The 23,971-nt window shown below is 37.1% G+C and overlaps 1 long non-coding RNA gene across 1 annotated transcript; it reads left to right on the top strand.

The window, feature by feature from the left end:
• Positions 1-52: 52 nt before the first annotated feature.
• LOC118566995 lies at positions 53-23,042 on the top strand. Its single transcript, XR_004933428.1, has 2 exons — positions 53-146; positions 22,320-23,042. It is a non-coding gene; the product is annotated as an uncharacterized LOC118566995 (long non-coding RNA).
• Positions 23,043-23,971: the final 929 nt, after the last annotated feature.

Raw genomic sequence — 23,971 nt, forward strand, 5'->3', positions numbered from 1 at the left:
CGCTCTGGTCTCATTGGTCGTCCTGCCCTGAATATTCTGACAGCCAATACGAAGCCCATCGCGTCGGAGCTGAGCAGCCTCCTTTCATTATTTTGCATAGGGGAAGTGGCAGAGAGGGAAACGTTTCGTCCAACATGCAGCCCATGGTAAGAACCTACACATGATAGATTTAGTGTTTGTGGGGGGAACATCGCCGGACTTGTTGCCAAGAGTTTAAAGTAGTTCGATGTGCTCTTTCGGGTTAATTTATAATGCATGATCTGAATAGCCTAAATTTGAGTATTTCTTAGATTTGGCTTTTTAAATAAAACAAACATTGGCAGCCACGCATGTCGGATTAATACATGCTTTTCTTTCTTTCTTTCTTTTTTTCTTTTTTCTTTCTTTTTTTTTTTTACAAACATTTTAGATTATAAAGTTTTTACATTCACATGTTACTCGGATGATAGGATCTATATTTAAAATAGCCTGGAAAATCAAATTTAGACATTTTATGCAACTGGTTTATCTGCACAAGGAAAAACTATTTTTTTCTATACTAAATATAGCCTATATCGTTTTATTTACACTGCAGTTTAATACTTGACTATTTGAGCTGTAGAGAAACTCCTTCCAGCCTGATCCTTTTCCCTTCATTTTATAAGCCAGCGTTAGGTCATCAAAGATGGGAATGGCCTCATGTAATCGATACCTCTGTAGATCGCGGAATTCTCCAGACTATGGGATATCGACTGGATTCCACAGAGGAATATTATCACAGCGTGTTTTCCGAGTTTCCTGTGCGAGTTTAGAAACTATCGTTTATAAGCTCGCAAAACGTTACTTGTAAAACTTAACAGTCGACCCAATGGTAACAAGGTGCAGTATCCCTATCCCCCCCACCCCACCCCTTGTTCTTTTTTCTCAAATGCTCCCACCCGTTTCCACCCCCCCGTCCTGCCTGTCTGCTGTAGCCCATCATACAGATCATAGAGCAGGACACATGGAAAGCATCAGGCTGGCTTACGATTGGAGAGGGTCTCAGAGAAAGTTTTCCGTTGGAGGAGACGGAGAATTAGTTGTCACCATGTATATATATATATATATATATATATATATATATATATATATATATATATAATTTTACACGATACATAAAATCATTATTATTATTACTATTATTATTATAGTACTCCCCATCACAATAAGCTAGATTTAAAATCTTATTTATCATGTAAAAGAATATTTGCTATATTTGCTATACATATACATACACACACACACACACACACAAATATATATATATATATATATATATATATATATATATATATATATATATATATATATATATATATATATATATATATATATATATATATATATATATATAAATACATACATACACACACATACAATTTGCTGGTGTTTCTATCTTTTTCCCCGTCTCCCACTCACATTTCCGTCTGCCTCAGTATTCTCCCGGCCCTGTGGACCTCCCTCATCTGGGCAAATACGGAACTGCAGGATTTTAGCAGCTCACTTGCGTGACTTTTCAGAATGCTTCATTTGTTCAAAATTTCATTCTCAGTCACTATAGACCATTCAGAATGTCAAAGTGAGGTGTGTTGCCGACGACCAGCTAAATTTTTCCTGCGTTGTCTTTTAGTTCGCTGCACCTTTGAAGCACCTTACTCCAGCCCGTTAGGGTTTCTGTATTCTGGTGAAATGCCGTGGCCTTTACGTTTTTTTGTTACTTTATCATGTTTTAACATGAGAGCCGTTTAATGATAGCCTGCAATGATAGCAGAGTGGCACATAAACAAATCAGCAGTCTAGATTGATATATCCAATGGTTGCTGGAAATTGAAGATAAGACACACAATATGTTTGTATTGAGTTCATTTCAGAGTTGGATTGTTATTAAAGCAAGATGTATTTCTAATTATCTATAATTTAATTGTTTTAAAATTTGGAAGTTCAATATTTTCATTCCCAGATGCATAACCTACATACGGCCAAAATACAGCGTTCATCTTTGTAAACTGTGTCAAGAGGGTCAGATCAGTTGCGTTATTGGAATTTTAAAACCTTTCATAAAGCGTCTTTCTTGATTCTGAAGCCATTCGGAAAAACCTTGCAAATAAAGTATTTAAAAAAGGAAACTGTATTATAAAATAATATAATAAATAAGGCTAAAAAATCTGCATGTCAGAAGCTGTTGGTGCCGTTTTTTACACTCTGCAACAGCCTGAAGGTGCTTCTCAGGTGTAACAAAACAAAATGAGATCTTGAACAGCTGCTCTCTTTTTGTTCCAGGACTTAAAATTCCCACAATACATCCCCCCATAAACATGCCAGCAGGATCATAAATACAAAAATACAGTCCTCAATGTCTGATTTCAACTTTAAAATCTTTTTCGGTCACCTAGATGCCAGGCCTCTAAAAAAACTCCACCTTGGTCTTGTCGTTGAAGACCAAAAGTTTTGCTTTGATATGATCTGCTTAAATATATAAATATGTAAAAAAAACTTGCACAAATGTGAATGTGCTTCCCAGAATTAGCTAAGAGATTTATGATAAAACTTGATGTGCAGGATATTTAACGAATAAAAGTAGTTACAGCACAAGTGACGTAACTGTGCATTACTTTCATACGTGAACATTTTGGCAAATTCAGGCTGCCAGATTAATGTTTATAAAATGTTATTTTTTTTCTTTATGAGATCTAATGAAACTATTGGGCAAAAATGAGGATTATTTTACAAATTATGACGTATCATAAATATAAGTATGATTTGCTTTCTTGTGATGTGAATAGAGCACTAGAATCCCAGTGCTGAAATCTTCACTGACAAAACAAATTAGAATTTAACTGATAAAACTGGTCCACCAAATAGATAGATCTGAATTAATTAGGTTTTAATAACTATTTCTGAGTAGAGGTTACGCAAAAACATCTAAAAGAGATCTTAATCAGTAAATGATGGTTCAACCAGTTTTGGAAACTCAGCTAAAATAGTGAAATAAACATTTTGTTCATCTAGTTGGTCCCTTTATGCTAAAAGAAACAAAGCAATGTGATGAAAAATAAAAGGCATTAGAAACAGTAATGCTCTTTTCAAATTGTTCAATTCAAATACTGCTTTAGGTTAGGAAACAGCTTGTTCGAACGTTTGACTTTTTCATTAACACGGTGGCTAAATAATTTAGGCCTCAAATATTTCTGAAATATTAATAAACTCTTTTAAACCTATTCTAATAAGATGGTCCCCGCTCACTGACATCTGTTTCTCTGACAATCACAGCCGAGATCTGCTGCTCAATAGCAACAACTGCCTCAAGGTTAAGAAGCTCAGCCTGCTGGCAGTTTTTCCATTAGATTAGCAGTGCTGCTGAATAATTTGAAACTGGAAACGATCTATTCTGAGAAGATGACAGGTAGACCTTTTCATTTACAACCGCGGCTAAGACGTGCTGCCCAATAGCAATGGCTGCCTCAAGGCCAAGAATCTCAGCCTGGTAGTAAGTTCAACTTTAGCATTAGTGCCATTGCTGGACTAGTAAAAGCTGTACAAACTTATATTCTTGCTTCAATACAGACACTTTCAAATCCAGAAGTTCTAAACTCTTACTAAACACTGTCCACAGTGAATGGGAATGTAGGCTAATCGACCACCATTTTTAGTTAAATCCTTTTTTTTAAATGTTTAAAATAGTAACTTTTCTTCATAGAATCAAATGGTTACTGAACCAAATATAGACAAACTAATATGCTTGAGTAAAACCAAAATACGTTTAATGACGTTTATTTACCACCCTTTAAAATTAATTTTCATAGTGTGCAAAGTAACTCAGCCTGAACAGTTAGGCCTGTGTAAACTCTCATCGACTGATTTTCTTCCAGAGGTAATTAATTTATTTCATCGAGTCGTTTGCAAACTTGAAAAGGCCAAACATAAAAAAAAAAAAAAAAAAAAACGTCCCCCAAACTCATCCAATGGACACCCGACACCAGCAAGGTGCAACGACCCCAGTCAGTAAATATTGATGCTGGTTTTAAGTGTCATCAAAGGATAAACATCTTCAAGTGTGCTTTGTCTTTAAAGTCTTAAGATGAATTTAAAGTTCTATTGGCCCTTGTCTACACTGGAGGGGGAAAGCGTTACTTTGAGTCTGATGGTACAGATCATTTCAGGAATCATTCGGTAGCGATTTTACTGATGGCGTACAGCTATGCTGTCCGTTCCTCATGCCCCACTATTTTGAGGATGAGATAAATGGTGTGTTAATTAATAGAGTTCAGCTTGTATCAGTGAACCCATTAGAATAAAACACAAGAGGGGGATTTTAAAAGTAAAATGATCTATGTTTGCAATGATGTCTATTACTGAGGTTATTTGTTCATTTCGGTGGCATGGAAGGTTAACTTTGCCTTATCCAGAGACCTCAAATTTTGCGGTTTAAACACTTCACATTTTATAGGGTTTTGTCTGAAGTCCATGTTGCTCATTATTTGATAGGAGGGGGTGAAAATCAGTGTTTATCCTCTGAAAGTCAACCATTCTCAACCTGTAAAGAACCGCACAGATCCTCCCACCGATAAACACGGGAAAGAAGGCTTGTCCATTCCTATCTGATTTAGAGGTGGTGTTGTGTAGCTTCTTTGTACTCCTGCTGGTGAGACCTGCTTTCAGAAGGCTGCGAGCTGACTTCTTTTATAGCCATGAGACCCACTCTGAGCTGCAGAACATGCCTAATGAGGGCGCGCAGCAGTGCCATGTGAGACATGCCAGCTTTTTTTTTTCTTTTTTTTTTTTGTTTTACCAGGCTGGTAATTGCTTGTGACCTTCCCCAAACATGTCTAGTGTTTCTTTGTGTTTTAGGCGTACTTCTAATTATGACTCAGATCTGTTGTCTGAGGATTGGTGCTTTAGAGAGAAGCAAGGGAAATGGCAAATTATTTACACCCTTTAAAGTGGGTACACCGGGTGCATTGGTCTGCCAATTTCACAGTATTTATGTCTTTATAAAAGAACTTCTGGGGAAAGTCTGTGCTTGCCTTTCATGCAATGCAGAGTAACATTTTATTAAAAAAAAAATCTGTCAAAACATTTTGTATATAAGAAAAACGTGCAATTATGCCATGAAGCATTTGCATTTAAACATTTTAGGGTAGACATTTGTAAATTAACATCCTATAGTTCAGAGCTGGGCTGGGACAATAATTTGGCCCATGCAGTTTTGTTTCAGAAGACATTTGTAGATGTTATTTATACTATGTGTGTTTACATTGCTACTGGAATGGTAAGCAATTTCCCAAAAGAATCTAAGAATAGTTGTATACCTTTTTATGCACATTCTTTATTAAATAAAAATAAACATAAAATACACATAAATACAAATTTCTCATATATACATACTGGAAAATTCCCTCCAAATATATGGATTATGTAACATTTATGTTTTAGTGTTAACAAACTGTGCATTGTATTTCTTGGTGTTGCTATGTATATGGGTTTAAAGCTGGCTGTATTACTGATATATACTGATGCTAAATACCACATAGAGATTTCACCGTAACCATGTTTATGTTTTATATTAATGACAAAGTACTGTTATTAAATGATGAACCCACAGTTTATGTTTCTGTGACATGCCAGTGTATGCTAAATTGCAACCAATCCATTTAAAAACTTTTTCAGTCAGCAGGCTTTACTGAATGTACGCAGAGATTTTAGCAAACATGTTTTGGGAGTCAGATAGCGTTACTTAACTAAAAGGTGTCCTTGTTAATTTCAGCACAGTTGAAGCACTGTAGTTCTCATTTTAAACAGTATATGCAGATACAATTGCTTACATTCAACAACTGGAAGCAGAAGATGCATAAGGGAAGGTAGTTCCTTCCTAATAGAAGTCTAACTACAAAGTTTGCCCTAATACGTTTAACTTACAAGCTATTTTTTATAAAGTTATCAAACTTTTAGTCATAGGTGGGTAATCCACCTCTGATTCTATTTATTTCAGGAAATAAAAAGTCTGTACAGAGATTAGTTGCAACTGTTTACATTTCTAGCTCCACAGCACAGACAGTGACTAATGTAAAAATCACATGGTTAATAAGGATTAAGGAAAACTAGGTAGGTTTTCTTTCTAAAGATGGATTTTGACACCTCTGGTTTGAGTTATCAATTATTAACTCTGTGTTCATATCAAACTGTGCATATGCTTGTAAAAATGGATGGAATTTCAAATGCTATCTTGCTGTAGCCTACTCGTGTTTTTTAAGCGTCACTTGTGCTTCAACAACTGTAACAAAAAATGGGGTGATTGGTTAAGACAACCAGCCACACATCTCTAAACCAGCCTGTGCAAGTGCCCTTAGGATTGATTTAAATGAGGACAGAAAAAGTGAGGATAACCCAGGTGCAAGAGATGTGACTAGGCCTGCCACAGCTAGAAAGTGAACAAATAAGAGAGGTTTGTAGATCAATCAGTTAACTTAGATGAAATTTATCAGTCAAAAAGTGTGCCGGCCCATGTATGAACAAAAATATACATTTACATCAAGTTCTAACTAGTTAGTGATGATGTTATTTGCGGCCTGCATTTCAGCTAGCGTAGAGACGGCACTATTCAAAGACTATATTCAAACTTCCTAGTATTTGTTGTATATATGTACTGTAAATGCAACCGCATATGAAGTAACAGCAGCAATTATTTGCTTGTGTACCACAACCACCACCATAAGTGCTGAAAGTTGCTTGACTGGTTTGGATAACTGCTTTCGAGCAGATGTATGAAAAATGTTTTTTACAGTTGGTATGTCAGTTACAGAGACAAAAAAACAAACAAACAAAAAAATAAAAATAATTCAGCCGAGATGTATGGCTGAAATATTATGTTTAAACAAAGGAGGAGAAACATTTATTTTAACTTGATCTGAAAGTTTTTTATTTTATCTTCAGATCGCAACAGCAGCGCTGAAAATCCTCTCACCATTTCTGATTTGTGTGAAGCAGGATTTGCTGTAGTGACTGAAATCCAAAACAAAATTACAGCGTAGACTGGAGTCTGCATATGAGCAACACACTCCGGGTGTCTCCCATTACCCCTTGATGGGACAGTTTAGATGCAGGGAAAAATGCTCAGGAATCCCACTTATTCAGCACTGTATTTTTCATCCACTTTATATTTGGGGTTTTCTTTGTGTATTTTACTTTGAAGGCACGTTTGAAGGTTAACATAGAAATCAGTTGACAGTTGCTCATGTTGTGCCGTGACCGCAATGTTACAAGGACGCTGCTGATAAAGCGAGGGCATGGTGAATTCAGATTTGTTATATTTAGAAAATAACAGTCTTTTTTCATAGGATTTTATTTTGTCGTGTTCATCCACCAGACCTTAAAGGCCAGGTCAGTAAGAAAATTTGGTCTGACAATAAAATGGTGCTAAAAAGGTTGGGGACCGCAGCTTTACATGATGAAAACATAAGTGCACGACATTGCAGTGGCACAATAAAGGAAAGTAGAGAAAAGTTGGACTACAGACTGAAATTAATGATAGTTCAGTTGACAGTTTAAATAGAAGAGTCAAAAGCAACACTACACAAATGGGTTTTTAATAGTGGTGCCTGGTACCAGCATTAATACTCCTACTTGCAAAAGCAACCCGATACTCTGAACCAATACCAATTTTGTGTTTGATTTTCCTCCTGGGCTGTGTTATGTGCAACTCAAAGACTAGACGCCACTCCAAACAGGTGATGGGTTCCTAATACACCAAGAGGTTGTTTGCTGACCCTCCAAAAAAAAAAAAAAAAAAGAAGAAGAGAGAAGTTAGATAGCGGGAGGGGGCAAAAATTGCTGTGTTCTGGAGATAAAACAAGTTAAACATGGAGGATACTAAAAAATCAGACTGTCTGCTGTGCTCAGCTAAGCTGTAAAAAGGGGCAAAAAATTTGACTTTTACTAACACAAAAATAAAGAAAAAAAGCATTTCAAGACTAAACATGACACACAATTCAAAATAATTGGCTGCAGCACAACCAATATTGCAACAAGTACTCCAGAAATGTGAAAAGATGGCAACATACAATCCATGTTCGGTAAAGATAACTGAAGCCCTTACCGAATTCATCCCCCTTGTTCCGTCGTTTTCAATGATCAACGATATTGTCGTATGTGCTCTGTAAGTACCAATTTAATAAGAACACAGTAATAAGTACTTGGAATTGACAACTATCTAAACTGAGGTACCCGTGCTTGTGCTCAGTCTGGAAAAAAATGGTATCGGGACACCCCTAGTTTTTAAACTCAGTTTACAATTGCTCAGGAAAGTTTGTCCCAGTTAATGAAGCATAAAAACTGAATGCTACTTCTCCATGTTTGGTACTGATTCTGGGGATGCGGAGCAGAATTGAACCTGAAGACCTGAGTGGTGTGGATGGTTGATACAACAACAACAAATCCTTAATGTTTTTTGTGCTAAACCATTTAGTGATTTATAGGCTAACATAAATATTGTAAAGTCTATTCTCTGAGTTATTGTGAATCAGTGTAAAGATTTTAGAACTGGGGTGATGGGCTCTACTTTCTTAGTCAGCTAGTGAGCAGTATTCTGGATCAGCTGCAGCTGTTTGACTGACTTTCTAGGCGAACCGATGAATATATTGTTGCGATGTGGTCATTTTAGGTCGCTCCTCCTTTGGTTCACGAATAATGGCTTTAATTCTGTCTTTTTCCAGAAGATTGTAGCGCAACACACATTGATTTGTTCAAAGCATTTACTCAATGCTTCAATGGGTTCATAGTCGTCTGGTGACGTTGTAATATAGTGTTGTGTGTCATCTGCATAGTTATGGTAACTTCTCTTTATAACCTTCACTGCTACCAACAAACTTAATAAGTGTTTAACTCCCTGCTGTTATTTGCACAGGTTTTTCCATTATCTTGTAAATGGTCTGTTTTTATTTTTGTGCAAGAATATACATGCACATATTGCACGTTTTAAATTATCATACTCAGTTGCACATGTTTCTAGAAACTGAATATGTTATTTTTAATAACTGTACAGCATTTTTCTTATGCTGTACACTCTATTATTTTACTTTTTTGTATCATCATGTGAATCTGCATGCTTCAACTTACCTGTCACTTTGATGCTGGTACACCTGAATTTCCCTACTGAGGGACAATAAAGGATATTTTTATTCAGTTCAGCGAATAAACTATATTTAGGTTTTTAAAATGTAAGCCTCTTACTTCCTCTTCAAACTGCATTTCCTATTACCAGACTTACAAATGCATCCTGTTGAAAAAAAAAAAAACACAACTATAATTCAAATGCATAATAGTAATTTTCTTTATATTTTTTCAGCAGGTGCTGTTTATCTCAATGACATAGGAAATGCAAACCAGTATGTAATTACGTCCCTTTTTCAGAGCAGAGACCCTTTGAACGAGTGTAAATTATAAGAATGATAAAGTATTAGGGTGCGGAAAGATCTGTTTATCAGACACATGTTTATAATACTACTTTAAAGGATTAAGGGGATAAAATTGTGCACCTGTGCGACTGACACAGAAAACAATGTAGATCAAAAATATTCTCAAACAAAATAAACTCAAAATATAACGTGACTTATATTACATGTTAGTTTCATTATTTCAAATTACATAAATTTCACCAAATTTTCAAGACAAGCAGTTGACACATTTGTCAATTATAACTATTGTTTTTTTTTTTTTACTTTTTCATAGGTTAGATTTTATCTGTATAAATCTTCACTAGAGACCACAGTTGGCAGCATAACCATTTTACTGGGACATTTACGCAGCATATATTCACTGTGCCCAAGTAGAATTCCTCCCATATTTTAACATAACATTGTGAATGTTAAAACAACAAAGTGGGGGAATTTGGTCATTACATAGCTCAATACACAGTAAAGTGTGAGTAAAAAAAAAGAGTAGTCATAATAAAATTATTAGCAGTAACAGGATAGCAATAGTTGTTATAGCAGTAGCAATAATAATAGTAGAAATAATGGTAGTAGTAGTAGTAGTATTGATAACAGCAGTAGCAATAATAATAGTAGTATCAACAATAATAGTAGTAACAGTAATAACGAGACTAATAAAAGGACATAATATATCATAAATATGATCATTTCTTGTTGTATAGTCTAATAGCAGAAAGTACAAGTGAGCATTTGAAGCACTTAGTCAAGCTCTTTGGGTATGAACAACTGGCTGAGAAACCTTCCCAGCTGCCACAGTTCCTTATAAAGAGGTTGAGAAGGGTTAATCAGGATGGGTCTTATTTTATCCACCACGCTTTACTCATACACTCTCTCTAAACTGGCGAGGTGCAAACCCGTCATACCATAAAGCTGCTTTTTTCTCCAGCCTATTCAGTTTGTTGGCCTCTCGACACTTCCCCAGCACACCACAGCAATAAAAGGACACTGGCTACCAAAAATCTTCAGGAGTTTGTAACACATGCTGAAAGAACTCAACCTCATCAGAAAGATCAGTCGTCTTTCTACTTTCTTATGCAGCCAGTCCAGCTTGTTGTCAGTCTGTACCCCCAAGCACTTGTTGCTCTCCACCATCTTCACCTGCTTACTTGGTGTAAGATTTTATTTTCTATAGTGGTACAGCTGACATGCTGTTTAAAGTTTGTCAGTGTGGAAGAGAGGAATGCATTGTAGACATCCTAGCTGATCTAAACCAAATACCAAATATGCTGAGTCAGATGTCTTTTGAAGATGTCTTGGTCGATGTCACTGTCTCTTTTGCTGCAGTGAATGGAGGCACATAAGCAGTCACAATGATATTGTGTGAGAATTCACATGGTAAATAAGGAGGCCTCAGCCTTGCAACTTAGAGCTCGATGTCAGTGATGCAGCCACATTCCTTCGTGGTAAAATGTCCAGGACGACACAATTTGGAGTTAATAAAGACATCAAGACCTCCTCCCCTTCTGTTCTCACCACTTCGTTCCCCCCTCTACTCTACTCGAACAAGTGAAAACCCATCAAGTTCAATCATGCAGTACAATATGTTGTTATGAGGCCATGTTTCAGCCAACCAGATCAAACTACACTCCCTGTACGCACAGTTGTTGTTAACCAGAGCTGCCAGTTCATCTACCTTGTGAGCAAGAGACCTCACATTCCCCATAATGACTGTAGGAAGAAACAATTCAGACCTCCAGTTCCTCTTAGTCCTCTCCTTAACTTTATTTTCAGATGTTTTCCTGAAGTAAGTGCTGCTTCACTAATCCAGTACAATCCGCACTGAGGAAACACCACCACCATGCCTGTATTGCAGCAACTCTTGTCGAGAATAGGTGATAATTTATTCTAAAAGTAGCTGAAAAATAGTAGGAAAAAATTTTTCGTACTTTAAAAATCCATCAGTGGAATTAGAAAGTTACAAACAAAAGGCTAACTCTTAAAAATGATTCAGTCAGAAAAATGAATCAGTTGACAAAACATTTGTTCTACAAGATCACAGCAACTCAATAAAATGTCAGAAAAAGGAGAAACTTACAAAAAAGTAGAAAAAATAAGAGTAAAAGAAAACAGCCAAGCAGGCTGCCAATCTCTCCTTTGCCCCAATAACCAGCATTTCAAAACATTGCAGAAATGCATATTCAAATCTGGATGTCATAAGGTAGCCAAATGTTCTGTTTTTTATTTCAACTCTAAAAGGGAATATGGTATTAGAAGAAAATAGTGTTGCACCAAAGACCAAAACTCGTGTGGAAAGCAGGTCATAAGATGATCTCTGTTTTATGAGTTGCTCACCTCTATCTATTTCCCAGCAGGGGCAGGGTTTTTATTTTTATTTTTATTTTTTGCATTTGGACCACAATGAAAACAATTTCACACTGCTATGGTAAACATTCGTATTAAAAGTATTGCTAAAAATGATTTGACCTATATGAAAACATTACCACCCCTTATTAAATCATGAATGTGATTAAAAATAATTTTCAGTTTTTTGGGTAGGTCCAAAGAGAAAAACATCGCCCCATCTTTATGACTACCAAGACTTTTAAGAAAACATTCTGTGGACTGACAAAGAATGTTTGAAGCAGTGCGACCCCTCACACCTGGTGTAGGGTTATCACAGCATTTCAGAATAGGAACATCAAACAAACAGTCAAACATGGTGATGGTGTTGGTAGTGGGGTGACCTGGAGTGTTTTGATTAACTGCTTCAGAACATGGAGGACTTGCTGCAATTGATGGAACCGAAAAATCTACACTTACATCATCAAGTGGAAGGTCCAGCCATTGGTTTCTAAACGTAAGCTCAATCTCACTCTTGTAAAGGAGGGTGGTTATCCAAAGCCTACCAACAAGTCTTATTTGTTTTTGGAGTAGTTGTAATTCAAGTGGGGACTTAAAACAAATCGGGATGTTGTGGCATGTTTTTAAACAGGCTGTTTATGGTTTAAAATCCTGTAATTAGGGTACAACTGTGGAGTTTTTTTGGCTATGAACTCAACACATGTAATGATAATGAAAAAAAAAACATCAAACATAAATACAAAAAAGTACCAGTGATAAGTAAACAACAGAATGATCATTAAATTTTTGCTAAACGGATTTGTTGTTGCATAACAATGAGAACACTGATGTATGTTTAGGTTCTGTATTGTAGAACCTATTGTAGAAACTTTCTCTTCCTTCTGCCCCTTCTCGAACTTCTGAAAGAAATGCTTTTTTTATTTTTATATTATCCATAATGTTTAATGGTTCCACTTTCTACACTTTCTACTTCTTCACTTCTTTAAACACTTTTAATGTATTTTCTTTTCTTTGAATATTTGACAATGAATAAAATAAATCTTTGACAAACGTTGTATGGCAGGAGTCAAAACATAATGAAGAGCTCCCTCTGTGGCCACATGTAGAACATTCCCAAATGTTGAAAACGTAAAAAAAAAAAACACTATTATTTCTGGGCACAGAACAAAATGGCTACATGTGTGTAAAAAGTGATGACGTGTGATGGTGTTCATTAAGATTTCAAGGGAATCACACAAGCATCATAAAAAACTGAAAAACAACAATTTTAATATGTCCCTTTATATACAACATGTTTTCTTGCTACATGGTTCAGCCCTCCCAGCTAATGGTCTCGACAAAGAGCCTTTGCTAGCATTGTTACAGATGTTTCTCTATACTCCCATGGTTTTTGTTTGGCATTCAGGGATTGCTTGTCTGGATCTGTTGTCAATTAAGAGGAGGACCCTTAATTACTTTCGGAGCACTTCAGACTCGATGCTGATTCATGGCTGCCGTACTTGGAAGTGAGCCCGAGGAGCTGAAAACAGTGGGTCACATGTGGAAACTGATATAAACACTGCATTTTCAGCTCATTATTGTACAACCTTTCTGAATAAACTTTGGACTTTTATCCTCTAGCTTTTTTTTTTTTTTACTGAAGGTGTGTTTTCTCTACAAAGTAGGTACATTTCTTCCCTTTAAAGCACCTCTGTGACATCAGAAAGTAGCGTTTCCTTAACTGACCCCTTTTCTTGATCAACAAATCCAATTGTGCGTCCTGTAATGTTGAGATAACTGTTGTTGCGTGATTCTCTACTTCAAAGCTTAACTATGCCAGACCCAAGAAGGAAAATTGTGCAAGAGGACATTCAAGGCCTTCTGTCAGGCGCAGTGTGATACTGTTTTCCGCCAAACCAGAAATCACGGCCTTGGAGAGGCCTTTTCTATGTCAGGGATAGGGGTACTGTATGTCTTCTGACAGTTAGTCCTTTTAAGATTAATGAGCTCATGAGAACCATGTGTCTTCTTTCAAACGCCAAGCTCAATATCAGTCAGTGTTACCAGCATAATCTTGTTCCTCTCAGAAAGAAATCCCAAACATGGATTGGACTCTCTTGACATGGCACTGGTGGAACAAAAAGTGGAATTGTATGTGCAGGATCCTGTGAATAGAAAATAATGTTTTTTTTTTCTTCTAGACAAAAATAAGTTTTTTGCTTATAGTATAAAAAAAAAAAAAAAAAAAAAAAGATTTAAATCACATAGCTCTTTTTTCACCTGAATATACTGGGGTGCAGGGATCTTTTCTTGAATGATATCAGCATATTGACCTTACTGTGCCGGAGCCAGAAGCCCATAAATACGTTCCCTTATTTCTACCCCGGTGTGGATGCCAGTTGGGCAGAGATGTGGGTTTGTTTTGGGTGTTCTCGGTAGCTTATATTCCAGCAAGACCTGCGCTTTTCACGTTTCTTGAAAGACAGCTGAGCCAGTTTCCTGAAATGCACCTGAATTCCTGCTTGTGGTTGTTGGTAATCTGTTGAAAGCTGTTGAATCATGGTCCAGTGTCCATATAATAGAGACTTGTTTGTCCCCTCACCACACATGTGGATTGATCAGCTGGACGTCTCTCTCTCTCTCCCTCCCCCTCTCTCTCTCTCTGTCTCTGTCTCTCTCTATCTCCATCTCTCCTTGTTGAGTTGCTGTAGCTTTGGATGCAGGTTCAAGAAAATAAATGCGAAAAATGAGACTTAGGCTTCGATAAAGCGGGTGGTGAATCTGAATCATGCCCACATAAACGGAATTTCAGTTTTTACATAAACACGATATTTTTTTAAATTTGTACTTAAATTTAGAAAAAGAGAAGCACATGCATCTACATTCATTAAGCAGGAATTAATCTTAGAGCGTATGATACAGACACTTGAACCTTTGGCAAAGGAATGAGGGAACTTCGCTCTGTCATACTGGCGCTGAAATGTCTGACATGTTTGTACTGAGTAGGGACAGAGAGGCCTGCAACCAAGCCTAGACTTGCTGGCCAAGAAAAAGCCCCTTAGCTCCCCCATTTTCTCCAACATGCCGTTTCCTGAATGAATGTACTGCCTATAGGACTGCACACCCGGTCTTTAGTATCATAATATTGAGACAGTTTAGTAATATTCTATGTATAGCTTTTGACGTTTTCTCTTCTGTTAAATGTGCTTTCTTAATTTGGAGCATGGCATAGTAAGAGAACGGTGTATGGTTTTGTGCGGCTGCTGTTCAAAAATAAATTTTGATTGTGTCAGTGGTACAAATGATCCGGATTGTAAGTTATCGTGAGTTATATATATAAAAAAAAAAGATTTAGGTTTTTCTGTGAAGTGTGTACTTTGGTTCAAACAATCTTCAAGATAAAAAGCACTAATTAGTATGATTTAGTTTTGCCTTTTGAACTGGAGAATATGTCAGCCACTCTGTGGGTTCTAATCTGTGAGTTTGACCATCTCCAAAACAACTGATTTCCTGTGGTAGTGAGATGATTTTTGATTGGTTAGGGAAATAAAAAGTCATGGTTGTTTTCATTTCTTAAACACGTGGACTTTTAAGGGGTAGACTATTGGGAAATCATAAAGTTTTTGGATTGTCAACAGTCTGTCCAGTTAAAAAAAGAAAAGCTGAAATTGTTAAATGTAAAAACTGAGACCAATGTGAAAATCTGTAAGGAGTCAACCCTACATTCTGCATTTTTAAACTTTGATAAAGGTTTAAAATGTCCAGTGACAACCACCTGGAACTTCATCCGCTCAAGACAGTGGAGATGCCAGGAGACCTCCTGAGAACACCCCCTATACTGCCTCCCTTTACCATCCTCAACAATACTCTGTCTGCTGTGGAACACTTCATGTTCCAAGAACCAACCTTTCCCAGGACCTTAGATGGTCCTCACACGTTGACATTGTTTGGAGGAAGGCCCAGCACAGACTGTACTTCCTTCAGCTACTCGAGAAGTACAACCTTTCACAGAAACTGCTGGTCATTTTTGACACTGTGTTCATGTCCTGTTTTCATCCAAGACTGTGGTTTGGTTCGTCCCCAAAATGGGGCAGGTCCAGACTGCAACGCACAATTAGGTCGACAGATAGGATCATCAGGGCTTACCTTCCCTCCATCCAGGACTTGTACAATTACAGGGTCAGAAAAGTGGAGGTAACATCTCCACAAAACTGATTTGGATTTTTACCTCCAGGTTTGTGCTACAGAGCACTATTTACAAAAATCAGCTGCCACAGAGACAGTTTCTTCTCCCAGAAAGTCAGTCTGGTGAACACTTACCAGTCAGAGTACCCAGATCAATTCCGTGATTTTTGCACCAATCCTCTTTTGCTATAATGTATATATACATATTCACGACAATTTCTATTTCTATTTACCTTTTTTTTGTATATTGTACTTAAAATGTCATCATTGACAGTTGAGTGGAAGAAAAATAAAGTATTTTTTTTATGAAGCAACTTGGTGATTAAACTTGTTTGCTAATTATTTTGGGGGTAGAATTGTTGCATTTGTTATCACAGTTATTTTATTATATAACAGAGGGATATTTAATTTTTTGCACAGGGACATGTTGGTCTGGAAAGCTTTGTTGTTTTATCATTGAAATGTTTGTAGTTACTCTGGTAAATATTGTCCGATATTAAGATATGTTTGATCAGAGACATTTATACACGACACGAAAGCATAAGTAGCAGAAATCTGCAAGGTGGCAAACACGTTGTTTTTAAAAACTTCCAAACAACACACAGTTGCCATGCCATCTAATCACAACATTATGCACAATCATTTGCATACTAGGTCTGAAATTAAAATTGTTCACACAAAATGAAAGAACGTGGTGTCTTCAAGCCATGACCTTTAGTGTGCACTGGATGGGTTTTCCAGTGCAGTATGAAGATTTCAAGATGAGAGTCAATGACGGCCATGTTTCTTGACTAAAGGTGAATTGCTTGTAGGCCAGTTTTTGCCTCATGTAGAGAAGTTCAAGGATCTTGGCTCTTTTTCACAAGTGATGATAGGGTGGATTAGAGATTTAATGGATAGATTTAAGCTTTTATCTCCCATAATGCAGTCACTACTCCAGTCTGTCATGGCAAAAAAAAAAATTAAGATCTGTGTATGTTGCATCTCTCACCTATGGTCATTTGCTATGGCTCATGATGGAAATAATAAGATCTTGATAGTGAGAATTCATAAAGTGCTTCCTTAGTGTGGTGTCTTTGCTTTAACAAACAATGGGACAATTTGGCCTTGAAGAATCTCCCTTTGGCTTTTGTTAGAGTACAATACTGCAGCGGCAGGGCGGCATAATTTTTACAATCAATGGCGGAACTACGCACCGGAAATCGCTCCTGAAATTGCTGGAAGTTGCCCCCAAAATGAAACACATACTACCTGAGTGGGAGAGCTATTTGTCTCTGTGGGTGGTTTGATGGTTTTTAGGTACAGTATCGCGGACTTTTGATCACAGCAAAATCATTTTTATGTATGTTAAAGGTAGGCTATAAGTGCTGAGCAGTTCTCTCCTCCTCGCAGAGAAGTACTGGGTCGGTTGGGGTACACAGGTAAATTAAACTAGTTGGGTAAATGTGTACAGAAACACTACCCGTGATTTGCAATGCCCCAAGTTTCTCAAAAGCCCCAGGCTTCAGAGTGGGAACAACGATGGCAGCTCCCTGCGAGCTGCCATCGTTGTCTGAATGCAAACAGCTGCTTCTCTGATACGTCAGATCCACGAAGTTCCCAACCGACGATCCTGATTGGCTTGTCCATTTTATGTTGTATTGAAATTCCTCCCAATGGTAGTGATTCCAGACAGATGTGTGAAGCCTTGTGGAGCTCGGCAGAACTACATCCATCTAGCCAGTGTCAGGTTACAGTCTATACAATACTGTACAAAGAAGAAGAAATATCCAAAATTTCCAATGTGAACCTCTGGTGGTGTTGCAGGGCGCCGCCATTTTTTACAATCAGTGGATGGATGAGCAGACAATCATTGTCTGCTCATTCATCTGTATGTTTTTTGAACCCGAATGGAATCCTGTGAACAGTTTTGGGAAGTACTATATCAGAGTCATCTATGTACTAATTTAAAGTTTTATAGAAATTAAAGGTTTTTAGCATATACTTTAAAGCTGATTATGTTTTTACCCACTCAACCATGCTGGGGCTGATATTTAGCCTGGCAGATAAAGGCTCCGATTTATAATAATTGTATCCAGAAGTTATTCTGAGTCTGAAAGCAAATAGAGAAAAAAAAATTAAATTTTGTTCTATATGCACTCTGTATATACAAAATGAAAATACATTTGTTTAAGTCTAAAAGGAAAATTTGAACAATGAATCGAGCGGTTTTGCTTACAAGATTTGTAATTTTTGATCTGAGTTACTTTTTAACCAATCTAACATCAAATTCTAATTGTACCTAGGCATTTAGGCAAACTTTAGAAAGGTCTGCAAGACCAAATAAAGAATATATCGTTTGTGGTTACAAGACTAGAAGATTTGTGGTAACGTTTACAAGTAAGATTATGCGTCCTGTCAAAGACTGTTGACAGCAGCTGCGATAATGATGGTGCGTGTGGTGGATTCCACATGTGATGATATTATTTTGTGGAACAGCTTTGGAAAATAAAACTAAAAGAAAAACCGAGCTTGCTCAATGTCAGTGTTGATGTAACCATCTCTGAGCTGTGTGCACCCATATTACAACTAATTATGGGTTTGGCCTCAGAGTTTCCTAGACAACCTGCAGTGTTTTGAGAAGTCAAGGAGATCGTACCTTCATCCGCTGTAATTAGAGGGCGTTCAGCTGTGTTGAAATCTGCAACATCTGTCAACCCCTTGCGAACACTGTCAATTCATTAACTCATTACACTTCAAAGTATCTGTTCAAGATGATGAATTAAATGATATTTGTTGCTGTTTAATGTTATTTTTGAGGCTGTTTGGTTATCACAATGTTTATGGTTATCATTGTCGATTTCTCAATGGAAAGTCTGAAGTCGAGGAAACTTGTGTTGTTAAATCAAAGCCTCTAACCCGGTGTAATTCATGGTCCAATTATCTCAAAAGGAGAAGCCTTAGTAGTGCTTTTAAAGTGGGCCCATATGCTGTGGACCATGACCCGCTGCCACATTTCCAAAACACACAGAGATGGGTTTCAGTGCTCAAGTCAAGTGTTTCCTCCGGCAGGAAAATGTGTTCTGAATCTCCAGTGAAAACAAGGGCAATAAATACATCAAAAAACAAAAAAAAGGCAAAATTTTCAGGTTTAGAAGTGGATGCGTTATCTTTCATTGTTCTTGACTCAAAATCATGACAGGGATTTCCCAGTAACATAGAGCAAAGCTTGCCCATAAATTTACAAATAGAGCCAGTTGGGAACCAAGGTTTATCAGTAGGGGATTGGTAAAATTTATATAATTCTTACCAGGACTCTTGAAAATTGACAAACGGTGGACTCACAATAATCTGTGTAGTTTGTTTTATGATTGGCCACCTTATCAGAAATCACATGTAGGCATGTTGAAACTCAAATAAAGGCAAATAAAGTATGCAATAGCAAAACAAAAAAACAAAAAAATTAATGGTCAACGTCAAAAATGTAGCCACTGTTAAACAAATACATTTTAGTTACAGTAGTTTGTAGCATATTATAATGATGTCAACTGAACTTTTTCAAATTTTGTCAGGTTACAGCCACAAACCTGATAGATAATTATGAAGGAGGACGAAATAAATACGATATGTAGTTTTAAATCATTGTACACATAAAAATCGGAAAAGTGTGCTTTAAGCCCCCTGAGACTTGTAGAATTTGTAGAACCACCCCAAGCTGTTTGGGCTATGCTTCTATGGGTGTTGCACACATTGAGACTGACATTTTTACCCATTTCTGTTTGCAAAATTCCTCAAGCTCAAAAAGATTAGATGGAGAACATATCTGAACATAAAATCTCAAATCTTTCTAAAAAAAATCTTAAACCTGGACTTTAACTAGGCCGTTCTAACAGATCAGTCCTCTTTGACCTAAACCCTTCCATTGTAGCTGTCACCGTAGGTCCGGTTCATTTTCCTGCTGGAAGGTCAACGCCTGACTCAGTTTCAATTCTTCAAGTCAGCTTTTCTTTCAGGGTTGCCATGTATTTAGCTCCACCCATGTTCTAATCAGCCAGCTTCCTGATTCCTGCTGAAGAAAAGTATGTTGGCACCAAGAAGTTTCCTCATATTGATGTAGTTTCAGGGGAGTGTGGAGTGTTCATCTTCTACCAAGCAATGCGCTTTGCGTTTACATCAGACAGTTCCGTTTTGATCTCATCTCAACAGAGCACCTCCTTCCGCATCTTCGGCCTCAGCTTTTTATAGTTTTCTCTCAACACTTTTCCAATTATCTCTATAAAAGCAATAATTTGGCATGCACACATTGATATTGCAATGACACCATATATTTCTCCCACCTGAGCTACAGCTCCTCCATAGTTACCGTGGACCTCTTGGCTGTTTCTCTGACTAGTTTGGGGTGGACAGCCATATTTTTGTAGGTATATAGTTGTGCCGTACCCTTTGCATTTTCAGATGATGGAGAGAACAAAACTCGCTGATTTGGCCAAAACAGGCTTTGTTCCGTAACCTAACAACTTTCTCCCTGACCTATCTGCTGCGTTTTATTGTCTGCAAGATTCTGTTTGTTTCCTAATGATCTCTAAAAAACCTTTGAGGGCTCCAGAGAACAGTTGCATCAACACTGACATTAAACATGCAGGTATATTCTGATGACATATTAGGTGACCTCTGAAGGCGATGGATTTGATTTAGGGTTATCAAAGTAAAGATGACTGAATCTTGCATGACAAACTTTACAGATTTTGCACATGTAAAAATTGTTAAAAGCTCGTAGGATTTTCTATTAACCTCCCAATGTGGCCCTACTTTGTGTTGGCATGGTACATAAAATCCCAACAGAATACACGTTTCTGGTTTTAAGGTCACAAAATGCTAAGAAATGTAAAAGAAAAGGAATAATTTGTTGTTTTAAGTGAGAGTGGACTGAGAGGTAATGGAGTGTCAGTGATACTGCCAGCGATGAGGGAACCCCCTGTAACTGATACCCACTCTTCAGTGACTGTTTAACCAAACCAACCGAGACGTTATTGGCATTCTGGGGCTAAAATGTTTGAGTAAAAGCTAAAAATGGATCTGTCACTGTCTTCTTGTCTGCAGATAATTCATCCTTAGCCATTCTCAGTTCTCTTTCGTTTTCTTTTTTGTTTAATGGAGACAAGGCAAGTGGAAGCAAGCCCAGGAGGACAGGTTTGATGTGCGCCTTCTAATAGTTTAAACATTTTCTTTTCTCTCCTTGCTAAATTGATGAAAAAAAAAACATCAGTTTTTCTAGCTGAATGAGAGATAAACGTAAACATGGGGTTTCAAAGTTAAAGTCATGCAAATCCCTCTGATAATATGATTTAAATGGTTATCTACCTTTAACTAATTAAAAAAAAAACTAGTATGTGATAGGACAGGACTAGTCCCATTACCTTTACAATACCACTATGCAAGGTAAAGGAGGGGCCTGACAGTCATTTGAACTCTGGCCTTAATTGACACACGTTTAAAAACATTCCTGTAACTTTAGTTTTTTTCTTTTGACAGTTCTATAAGTCATATCAAGTTCACAGGAAAAGAAAAATATCTGAGATGGTATCGACAAGATGGTGCAAAGTGATGACAAGTTTGCTGAATCAGCCTGTCTAACAAGACGTGGGTCACGGTTGACCGACTACACGTAGTTCATCTCATCATCTTTAAGCACTGACAAAAGGATCTTGTTGTGTGAAACGCACAGGACGCAAAATATGTTACAGAGAAGCAAAAGATAATGGGAAACAATGTGTGTCTTCCTAGGTGAAGTTAAAAAGATTGAAAACAAATGTAAAACTGACCTTTTTGGTAGGATATCATTAAAAACCTTAACTTTTTTATCATCAATTATCAGCGTCTTAAGTGACAAATGTAATAAAGAACGTATCCAATGTACACCTTTGCAGAAGGTGTGCCAGATGAGGATCTTTGTTAATCCCTATAATAATAGCAAAAAACTCATAGGCATAAATTAACAAGTAGATATAAAAATGTTGCATCATCTGGGAACTTGTAGTCTCCTCTTTTAAATCAATGTCTGGAGATGCTGCCGAAGTGTGATTGAGGGGTACAGGAAAGTTATATAACCTCTTAAACAATAGATATTTCATTATTTTACGTTAGACATCTTTAAATTCACTTGATGACTTGCAGTGAACACAAAATTCAAAAGGTAATCTTTTTTTAACATTGTGGGAGTCCCATTTTTTGTTATTCACCTTAGTTTTACCTTTATATTTGACTTTTGCTCAAGCTATGGCTTGATGTAGTGGGCCATTTCATGAGCAATGTGCACATATCCTTGTCTGTAGCTCAATGAAGTTTAAAAAATGTTTTGCTTCTTTTCCCCAGACTGTTCCTGCATCTTCCCATGCCTCACATGGACCGATGAGAAAGCTGCAAGTATGACACAGAAAGAGGGAAGAACCAGGAAGTAAAATAAGCCTGAGAGGTTCATCACCTGTACTGACAGAACAGACCCTTGGGTGAACCAACTCTCTTTCGCCGGAGTTTACACATAAACACATCCATCATGCAGGTGGAAATACGGGCCTGGGAAGAGGGTAAATAAATATCCCTGCAATGGGGCCCTGAACATTTTGCAAACAGTGGAATCTTTCACCCAAACTTGGACTTGAACATTGTGTGGATAAAAATAACTTCCTGTTAACAATTAAAGCGGAATCTTTCTCTGTGAAATGTGTGAAAGGAGTGTACTTTTTCAACTTTTAGGGATGGAATGAAGGACAGACTCCTGTAACCCCACATATCACAGCATGTAAAAAAGAGGCATACTTTACCTCTTCTTTGAAATATGTTTTAAATTGTGAAAGTTCTTTACACCCGTGGAAATATTCTGTATTGCTATAAAACCCAAAATACTGGACATCATACTATGATGTCTGTGTATACAGCTAGGAATAGTCCAACAGCTGGTCTAGATGTTGCCGGTTCAGTCTTCAAGACAACAAGAACTTCTCACATAACCCAAGTCCTTGTACTTTAAAGAGAACGCTTATTATTGTTTTATTGGGTGCTGTAACCCTTCCTGGTTAAATAAAGGTTAAATTGTCATTCAAATGCTTTTCCTCATTTTCATTACTTTCTACAGTGTAGAAACACAGTAAAGATGTCAACATTATAAAGCAAAAGTACAACATCTTTTATATTTTAGATTATTTCACATGACCCACATTTGCTTTGATCGCTGCTTTGCACACCCAGGTAGTCACCTGGAATGTTTTTCCACCTGTCTTGATGGAGTTCCCAGAGGTAGAAACAAAAATAAAGACAAACCATTTTCCAAGGTGTGTCTATATATACACTTACACGTACTCTGCTCCTCTCGGTGAACCAGAATATGTCGTCTCACGTCACCCGTTGTCATTTTACCGTGGCATCCACTAGATGGCGACATTAGCTTGCGGAAGACGCCTCCATGGTTCTAGTCACTCTTGACCCACTTTCCACATCTGATTTTTCTTTTCTTGAACTGACGTAAATATAACGTAAAAGTCTTGACTTTAAAAGAGAAAAAAATATCAGTGGCCACGTGATATTCGCTGACCAGCTTTTTGAATTTGTCCACCGAGATTTTGACTATTTATATGTGGTGATGAGGGCCAAGAATGGCTCCTTGCCATCATTCTAATATTTAGTTCCCACCAGGAATACCAGATTCAAGTCCATATTCTGGCCCAGCCACACCAAAACATTAATATCACTTCTTGACGCAATAAATACGTTTATAAAATTAAAAGATGACTTTAAACATACATTTTATCAGAACTGATACTCCTTTTATAAATTTCAACTATATTTTAAGAGATGGCTTGGGGTTAATGTTAGATGGTGAAATGAAAACATTGAAATCTAAATATGGCAAGGATATGAATAACAAGTATACATTGCTCATTCTCTACTTCTATGGACACCGCTTATCTCTGTTGGTTTTCCTTCCTATCAAGAATAAGTAGAAAACAAGAGGACAGGCTTCAAATGGG

Source organism: Fundulus heteroclitus, chromosome 19 (assembly GCF_011125445.2).
Source record: "Fundulus heteroclitus isolate FHET01 chromosome 19, MU-UCD_Fhet_4.1, whole genome shotgun sequence".
Lineage (NCBI taxonomy): Eukaryota > Metazoa > Chordata > Actinopteri > Cyprinodontiformes > Fundulidae > Fundulus > Fundulus heteroclitus.